Source organism: Lynx rufus, unplaced genomic scaffold (genome assembly GCF_022079265.1).
Source record: "Lynx rufus isolate CCGP_SWC_20201006 ecotype Redwood Valley unplaced genomic scaffold, mLynRuf1.p SCAF_1, whole genome shotgun sequence".
Lineage (NCBI taxonomy): Eukaryota > Metazoa > Chordata > Mammalia > Carnivora > Felidae > Lynx > Lynx rufus.
The window spans coordinates 131,239,656-131,248,589 of NW_025814823.1; the positions used below are offsets into that span (position 1 = coordinate 131,239,656).

Genomic DNA, 8,934 nt, shown 5'->3' on the forward strand with positions numbered 1-8,934 from the left:
AGAACACTGACTGATTCAGAATGTCATATCAGGAAGAAGGTGCTAACATTTGACTTTGCCTAAGGGATGAAGATGGGGCTTAGAGGTGAGGATCCTATTATTATAAAATGGGAAGGTGGTAAATCTTGCTATTTGGTTGCAAAGTGCTTACAAGCCTTGTAAAATCAAGGAAAAACAGGATGACCTTGAGAATTCTGCATGAAATGAGAGACTTCTTACTGTCTGTAGTGATGCCTGTTCTAAAGAAAGGCACCAGCTTTGGCTGAAGGCAACCCCAGGTGATAGCTGATGGGAGGATGCAGATTTAGCAGAAGATAAACCTAGGACAAGGAAAAAGCCAAAGCTCCCAAGAACTTCCTATAGGCATGTGGTGGGTTCTCTTCTTCAAATAGAGGTTGGTCGAGTCTGGTGGCAAAGGTCAGATGGTGAAAGGGTTTAAGTATCTTCAATGCTAAAGCTATTAAACCGAGGGGCCTGTGGCCAGACATCCCAAGTTCCAAAAATCAAAGGGCTCTTTTCTGATCATTAACCAGTGGAAGCATTTAAAAGGAAATATATTAAATTTCAAGGGGTCTGTATTGCCAGGGCAACCTCAAATCTGGACTGTAACAATCTGCAACTATTCAAATCCAAAGCAATCCCCAGGTCCCTAAATTTCCACCTGTAGGAAAAGACTGTTAAAGTTATGCACCCACTCAAACGGGCATTCCTTTTTTTTTTTTTAAGTTTATTTACTTATTTTGAGAGAAAGAGACAGAGTGGGAATGGCAGAGAGAGAGGGAGAGGGACAGAGAGAGAATCCCAAGCAGGCTCTACACTGTCAGCACAGAGCCCAACAGGGCTCGAACTCACCAACCGTGAGATCATGACCTGAGTCGAAACCAAGAGTTGGGTCTACGGCCATACCACCCTGAATGCGCCCGATCTCGTCTGATCTCGGAAGCTAAGCAGGGTCGGGCCTGGTTAGTACTTGGATGGGAAACCAAGAGTTGGATGCTTATACAGACATATATACTATATATGTATACACATATGTACATATATGTATATTTTTAACATATACATAAAGTCTAGAGAACAATGTGAATGGGCACATACCAGGCTATAAATATTAGTTACCTCAAAAGGATAAGACCAGGGGCTAGGGTGGAGAGGCTACTTACTTTTTTTTTTTAACACATATTTGTGTTAAAAATTTTTATAATGTGCATGTGATACATTTATGATTCTAAATAATTAAAAAGTATTAACTGTCTTTAATCAGCAACAAAAGTTACAGTTAAATGACAAATGAACTCCAAATATCCAGTCAGAACTGTGTGAGAGAAAAATAAGAAGGCATATTGGCATGCATGTTCCAAGCTCTCTATGAAATGGAAGTACATGTTTTAAATAAAAAATGGAAACATGGCCAGCTTACTGACAACTTCCGACAAACGTAGAATCTGCCTGCTAGCAATTAAAATTAAAAATCTGAACTGTCATAAGTGACTTCCAAATATGTCTCAAGACTTTCCTTCTTCTTAATTTCAAATTGTGTGCTTCCTCCCCATATTTGCTTTCTGGACCTCCCCTTTTTTGGCAGAAGCATTAAGCAGCACCAGAAAACATTACTTTGGGTGCTTAAGCCTAGCACAATAATTTCAAATAGATCTAATGTTGGCAAAAGAGGAAGAAAGCCGCTATTCTCTGCAATCTTATTATCCAGCTTCAGAAACAGAAACAGCTACTTTACCTTTCAAATGAAAGTACAATCCCAAAGATGCACATCTCAGGTGAATCAGTTCTAGAAAGCAGCAACTTTCTCCTCACAGGAGGCCTGACAACACCGACTCTATCTTTGGCCCTCCATCTTGTTCATGCCTGTGCAGTGACCTCGCTGGGGCTGCATGTTCCAGGCCCCATGGAGGTTAACATATGCCCTGACTGGAGCTCAGGAAGGCTTCTCCTGAGCTCGCTTAAAGTGCCTCACAGAAGGCTCCACTTTAGATAGCTACCCTTTGACCTCATTACAATGCCCACCCCACTGCCCCGCTTTATAAAGGCTGTGTCATAGTCTGCTGGAGAATAGGGTAGAGAATAACTACATAGTGCCTGGACCATTTGTTTGCCCCATCCTTCCTCCTGTCGGTAAGTCACCCTGAACAAAACCATGAACGACTTGCATCATGTTTATGTCTTAAAGTGTCTTCTCAATGTGGAGACAACTTTACTGACCCTCCTCTACCTTCTCACACTCCTCCTTAAAACCAGACAGGTGATATTTGCCTCCAGCTTCTGTTTGAACAGCTGAAATTTGTTTGATCTTGCATATTAGTACAGTAGGAGAGAAAAATGAGGATCTCAGATACTCTGGTTACAGCAGTCCGGGTATAGAGGGTGCAGCCAAGAATGTGGCTGATTTTCTGTTACGAAAAGTGGATCTCAAAGTGCTTTCTTCTCCTTTCCACACACTTCCATCACAAAGCAGTTCATTTCATATTGCAAATGAGAGACAGTTTGAGGTGCCAGGAAAGTGCTTCGTCCCTGTAAAGGAAAAGCACTTTCTGCCTAAATGTGCCCTGTTGCAGCCCCTGGCAGGAAATGACCGTGTTACCGGAACAGAAAGGTCAGGGAAGAAAGAAAACACCTCGTATGCAATCAGTCACCAATTACGATTGACCAGCAGGAGAACAGATGTGAAATGAGTTTCTTCTGATCGGGTTTCTCTGTGTCTAAGCCAGTAAGCATGCACGCCTCCAAATGAATAAATAAACCCCCTGCTATATGAACATATATACATGAATATATATTTTGTCAGTGTTTTTTTTTTTTTTTTTAAAGTCCACACAGCTTCCCGATCTCTGTCCCTGCACTGGTTTGGTGACCCCATCTCTAATCCTGTCAATGATAGTGACAGGCCAGAAAGGAGACTGGGCCCCAGGGTGAGACAAGGCCTCAGTTGGAAGGCTGATTCCCCCCACCCACCTCTGGTCTCAGGGCCACGGTGGCTGTGGTGAGGCAGTGGGACGGAATGTGGGCGGGTGGCCAGGAAGCACCTCTGCCCTTGGAGCACAAGTATGGAGCAAGACACAGATGGGGCACAGGCCATGGCAGGGTGTCTACATGGCGCTGAGGACGGCTGTGTCCAACCCCAGGAGCAGTAGTCTCCACTCTGTGTTGTGCACAGGACAGAAGGGAGCCCCAATCCACCTCCCAGCATGCAAAAATATGTGTATATATAGTACAGTATATGTTCCAATATATATGTATATGGCGATACAGAATATAGAGGTATACACACCTATACAGAAAATGTTTGCCACCAACCATTAAATGGTTACACTACACCAAGACACTAAAATGCAAAGGCGCTCCCCTCCCAGAAGCCTGGGACCCTGGGGTTGGCATCATGGGGAACAGGGAGGTAGAGGCCCAGCTAGTTTCTTCCCTCACAGGAAAAGGGGACTAGAAGGAAGGAGATTGGCCCTGGGCCTCGTCTGGCTGAGCAAACTGCAGCCACACTGCACTTCCAACCTTACAAAAGGACTGGCCTGTCCAGGCCTCCTTAACTCCAGGGTTAGACCAAAGCTGCTCCTTGACAGCTTGCCTCCTTGGTGAGCCTGAGCCAGGGGGTGGCATGGCCTGCTCTGGCCTACCGGGGCCGGGAAAGCAGGGCCTATGATTGTCAGGACTCAGGACCACACAGAGGTGGGACCAGGCTGACAGTGCCAGATCTCTCCAACTTCCAGCTCCTCCCGTCCTGGCCCTGCAGACCAAGAGCTACAAGCAGGAATCCCAGTGGAGTTGCAAGTCATGACCGTGACCATCAAGGAAGTCCGTGGAGAAGAAGCTGGGGGCCATGGTGCTGACCGGGGCCAGGCTGAGCACGGGACCACCCGACGACAGCTCCAGCCACTCCATGCTGTCCAGGTGGCCGTCAGCCAGGTCCAGGCCCATGCTGCCGGGCTCAGGAGCAAAGTGCAATTCTGAGGTGTCCATGGGTGAGGGGGGGAAGATATATATGAATATATATATTCCTCTCACAGGAAGCCCTCCAAGATTTCTCTGGTTAGCCTTGATTTCTCCTTCCTCATACTCTCACCCTTGACCTTTTATACCTTACCTTAACTCAGACCTTAATTCCTGCACCCACAGATATTCCCTCTCCTAGTCCCAGTTGGGGAGGGCTGTGGACTGGGAATCTTGCCCTAACACCTGGATTCCAGTGATGTACTGCCTAAGATGTGCCAGTTTTAGAGTCCTGGGGGCTGGAGAAGCAATGGGCAGCAGAGACCTAGGAATGATCTAGAGCCTATGTCATAGGCCCAGCAGCAAACATTGTACATACCTTTTCACAACTAGCCACATTTTGCAGATGAGGAAACGGGGTCTTGGAGAGGTTAATGTGCCAGCAAGTGGCAGCCATGAAAGCTGAACCCAGGTCCTGTCTCACTCCAGAGCCCATACTCTTAACCTCTAGGATACACTGGTCTTGGGCCCTCACCCCAAGAAGGTCGGCTGGGCTGGGCTTGAGGTGGGGCCATCTTGTGCGTTGCTGCCGCAGGCCCAGTGGAAATGGACTTCGGGGTGGGAAAGGTGATGCAATCTCAGCTCTTGATCCAGTAGAGGATCTGGGTGCCTTGCACCAGCCCTGCTGAGGCCTCGGGGGTGTCATCATCCCCAGTGAAATAAAGCAAGATACCTCCCCATAGGGCCAGCTGGCAGTGGCGCTGTGGGGGAATCTACATGAAAGCCTCACATACTGGTCATACCCAGGGTCCCTTCAAACCTTGACACTGAACCTTTCAAGAGGCAAGCAGGCAGGTCCAGTGCCCATTTGACAGAGGGGAACACTGAGGCTCCATGAAGGGAAGGCTGAGCCCCAGGAAGAAGCCCACCCTAGGGGCTAGAAGCCAGAGGGGCCCTGGCCTCCCCCAGCTGCTGCTTTGCTTGGATCCTTGCCTAGTTGGACTGAGCCAGTCTCCCTGAGCCCGGGGGCTGCCAGAGGTGGCCACAGCAGCCCCACCCGGTCTCCAGATTGTGGGAGAGTCCAGAAGCTTTGGACCAGTGGGCACCAAGCTCAGGAGAAACCAGGTGTTCACCATGAATTGTGTGTGCCAGTCTGGGTGGCTCAAAAGGAGTGCCAGCTCAGGGAATAGAGGAGGGGTCTTTGGCCATACCATGTGCGTATGTGTGCATGTGTGTTTCATGTAAGTCTCTCCTTTGTTAGGTCGGGTTTATCCACAGGGACAGAGAGATGTGTGCATGAAAAGGCTGGGGTGAGGGTGGGGATAAGCATCCTTCCCAGTGTGTCCTGGAAAGTTCCCAGATAAGCCACATGCAGAACACTTTGGGGAAACCTTTGCCGGGCCCTGCCACCGCGTGGCAAGTGGCAAAGTGGCCAGCTGCTTCGTGGCTGCAACGTCTCGGACAGTTTGCCAAGTACTTTCCATGAAGTCAGTGGGACGTTCAATTAAAAGGGTTAATAGGCTTTGTCTGATTCTGATGAATAATAATACTATAAGGTGATAATAGCAATAATGGTGTATTAGCTGTGGTTATTACACGTGCCTGCACTGTTCCAGGCACGGAGGGGAGGTGCATTCCCACACACTCAGGCCTCATTTTCCTCTCATAAAATCCCATTCTTCAAAGCCTCCCAGCCCGACTCCCCTATATCCATTTTCAGGACAAATTACCAACAGTTAAGAAAAATTGGTCCATTTTGTGTGAAAGCCATGTCCAAATTACTGCTACTTTCCCCTTTATGTTTTGAAATTTAAAAATGGGTATGGCTGGGGAGCTGAGAGGGACATAGGGAATGGAGAGAGGAGGGAGAAGGGGAGAAAGGGGGGGAAATGTATGAACGAAGATAAAAAAACAAGTCTTGTTTTAGTAAAAATGTATTTCTGGAATGATGTTTGAGTTTACTCAGGCAGAAAAATTAGAAATGGTGTGCATATTAAGCAGGCTAAGTAAGCATAACTATTTTTAGTAGTGTAGTAAGACCTTGGGAATTTGGACCTCTGTAATAGATTCTATGATCATGCTGGCCGGCAGGCACATGTGTGTCCGTGTGTGTGTGTGTGTGTGTGTGTGTGTGCGCGTGTGTGTGTGTGTATGCGTGGGCTAGGGAAGAGTGCAAAGAGGCTGCTGTGTTGGAGGATTGGGGGCAGGGATCAGGGTGCAGTGAGGGGACAGAAGGGACAGGGATGGACTCCGTGCCTGTGACAGCTGTTTTAAAAATGTGAGCCCTCTTCTTAGGAAAAAAAAAAAGCATTACAAATTACTCTCCTCTCGAACATTCCTCTTGGCACCTATTAATTTGGCATCCATTTGGGGCACCTGGGTGGCTCAGTCGGTTAAGCGTCCGACTTCGGCTCAGGTCACGATCTCGCGGTCCGTGAGTTCGAGCCCCGCGTCGGGCTCTGGGCTGATGGCTCAGAGCCTGGAGCCTGTTTCCGATTCTGTGCCTCCCTCTCTCTCTGCCCCTCCCCCATTCATGCTCTGTCTCTCTCTGTCTCAAAAATAAATAAAAACGTTAAAAAAAATTTAATTTGGCATCCATTTAAAGAAGAATGTATTGAATACAAAAATTTCATTTTTGTAAAAATCTGACGGTAAAGGTTTCCTTGACACTTGTCACACTGGCCTGCCCTCTAAATAAGGCTGAATCCTGAGGGTTGACAAGTCCTTTCAGGTAGGTGATGACTGACACCTGTGGGGTGAGGACAGGGATCTGCGGGCCAGCCACTCCCTGTCGTCCAAATTATAGGTCTTTGTATTTTTAAAATACTATTTATTGTTTCATGCCATCATTACAAAAGTAACACATGCTCAGTGCTAAAAACTTGGAAAAGACAAATGAAAAAAAAATCCATTTCCCACCACCACGTGGTAGCTGGTGTTAACACTTCGTGTACATCCGGATACTTCCCTGTGCATATGTAAAAGCAAAACTGGTGTGCGCTCATATATCCATATATATATTCAAAGATACATTCATATACATATATGCATATTTATGCATATTTATGCATATATATGTATATATGTGTGTGTGTGTGTATATATATATATATATATATATATATATATATATATATATATCCGGGGATGACCATGGCATGGGCCTGGCAGGGCAATACCCTGGCCTGAGGGCAAGGGGTGGGTGGTGGAGTCTGGGGGAGAACAGGAGACCAACCTCCACGACTCCCCACGAGCCAACCGCCCCAACGGGAGGAAGACGGACGACCCCCCCCAAAGGGTCTTTGAACCTCTGCACCAGGACGCACTAGGTACCTGGATAGGGTGATGGCGGGTGAGGTGTGGGGACGGGGCTGCATGGCCACCACCTGAACGCCAACAACCCCAGCCGGGGCCCCCGCAGAGTTCCAGCCCCAACGCTGTTGGCCTGCGACGTAGGCCCGGGTACCGCCCACAGACCCGGCTGCCGCCTCACTACGACATCATCCCCCAACACCCCCACAATCCTTCCCCCACCCCCAGGACCCCCAGGGCTTCCCAGCGTACCCCCGCCAAACACCAACCAACCCTCGCTGTATGAACACACATATGCACTTACATATGAACATACATATGAGCATATAGGATCCACTAGAGGATCAGTTTTTTAAAGTTTGTGTTTTTTCCAGATGAGCCAAATTTCTTTCTCTGGGTGGTGGATCAAAGTTGGGTTTTTATGCCATTCTTTTGCCATCATTTCAGCACGCTTTGAGGCTTATTTCCCTTGATGGGACATTATTTCCAACATCTGATGAACTCATCACTGGGGAAAATCTAAATTCATCTTGAGACTGCTAAAAGGAGGAGGACTTAACAACATATTTGCCAGTATATACTGCAACTCAAGTAGATTTAGCTACCACTTTTTTTATATATAAAAACAGTCTTGATTTATTGTACTGAAAGAGAAGTTTGTCTTCTCTAAGTCTTGGATCCAGCCGAGCCAGTCCGATAACAAGAAGTAAGTTTCTATTTAATGAGACAATTTTTTGGAAAGCCTAACCCTTGATTAATAGCAAGCCTTACTGAAAGGCTATTCCAGGATTACCTGGAACACAGAGGAAGCTGTTACCAGGGAGAAGAGAAATGCAGACCTCTAGCCAAACCTTTTTATAACCTTGCAATCGCAACAATGCTGAGAAAGAGCCTTCTCACCCCTTTGTCCCAATACTAGATCTATGTCTGCAATAATATTCCATTAGAGCCCTTTCACGCACCCACATATGGACTACACAGCCACAGGATTCTGGAAAAGATTTTGGCTGAGAAACAGACTCGCTATTGTTTTGGTAGTTAGACATTTATTTCAATATGTACTAAAAACACATACAATGTTAAAAATAAATAAAATTAGCATGTGGCCATATGGATATTTTTGTTTAAGACAGACATTTAATTATGCAAAATAAGTGAGTCAACGTAAAGAAAATTTGTGCCTTAAGATGTGGCACAAATATAAGGTGATAATCAAAGGGTTAAGATTGAGGAAATCATGACCAGAGTTGCATCACCTTCTCCCTGAGGCCACCAAACACCTCTGGCTTTACACAGCCTCTAGTAATATTGATGCATCCTCTCTGACACCTCACAAAACTGTTTTTCCTTACCTTGCCGACCTCAGGCAGGTAGACCAGGTCCTGTGTCCGATTCTGTGCCTTGCTCTGTGATCTCTAACAGTTACTTGATTCCTCTGAAGTTCAATTACTTTATTAGCAAAATAAACATAATCCCATAAAGTACAAAAGCAGTAGCCAGACCCTAGAGGGTGGGGGAAATATGGCGAGGTTGTAAAAAAGTACAAACTTAAAAAACAATAATACTAAGATATTAGGGAAAGATAGGATTCATTAAGCAGAAAGGGAGAGACTAAGATCCCTGGGTGGGAAGGAAAAAAAAAACACTTATTTTGGAACAATGCTGGGAGCA

General features: G+C 46.4%; 1 pseudogene; it reads left to right on the plus strand.

The window, feature by feature from the left end:
• Window positions 1-892: 892 nt before the first annotated feature.
• LOC124522911 (uncharacterized) lies at window positions 893-998 on the plus strand (annotated as a pseudogene).
• The last annotated feature ends 7,936 nt before the right edge of the window (window positions 999-8,934 follow it).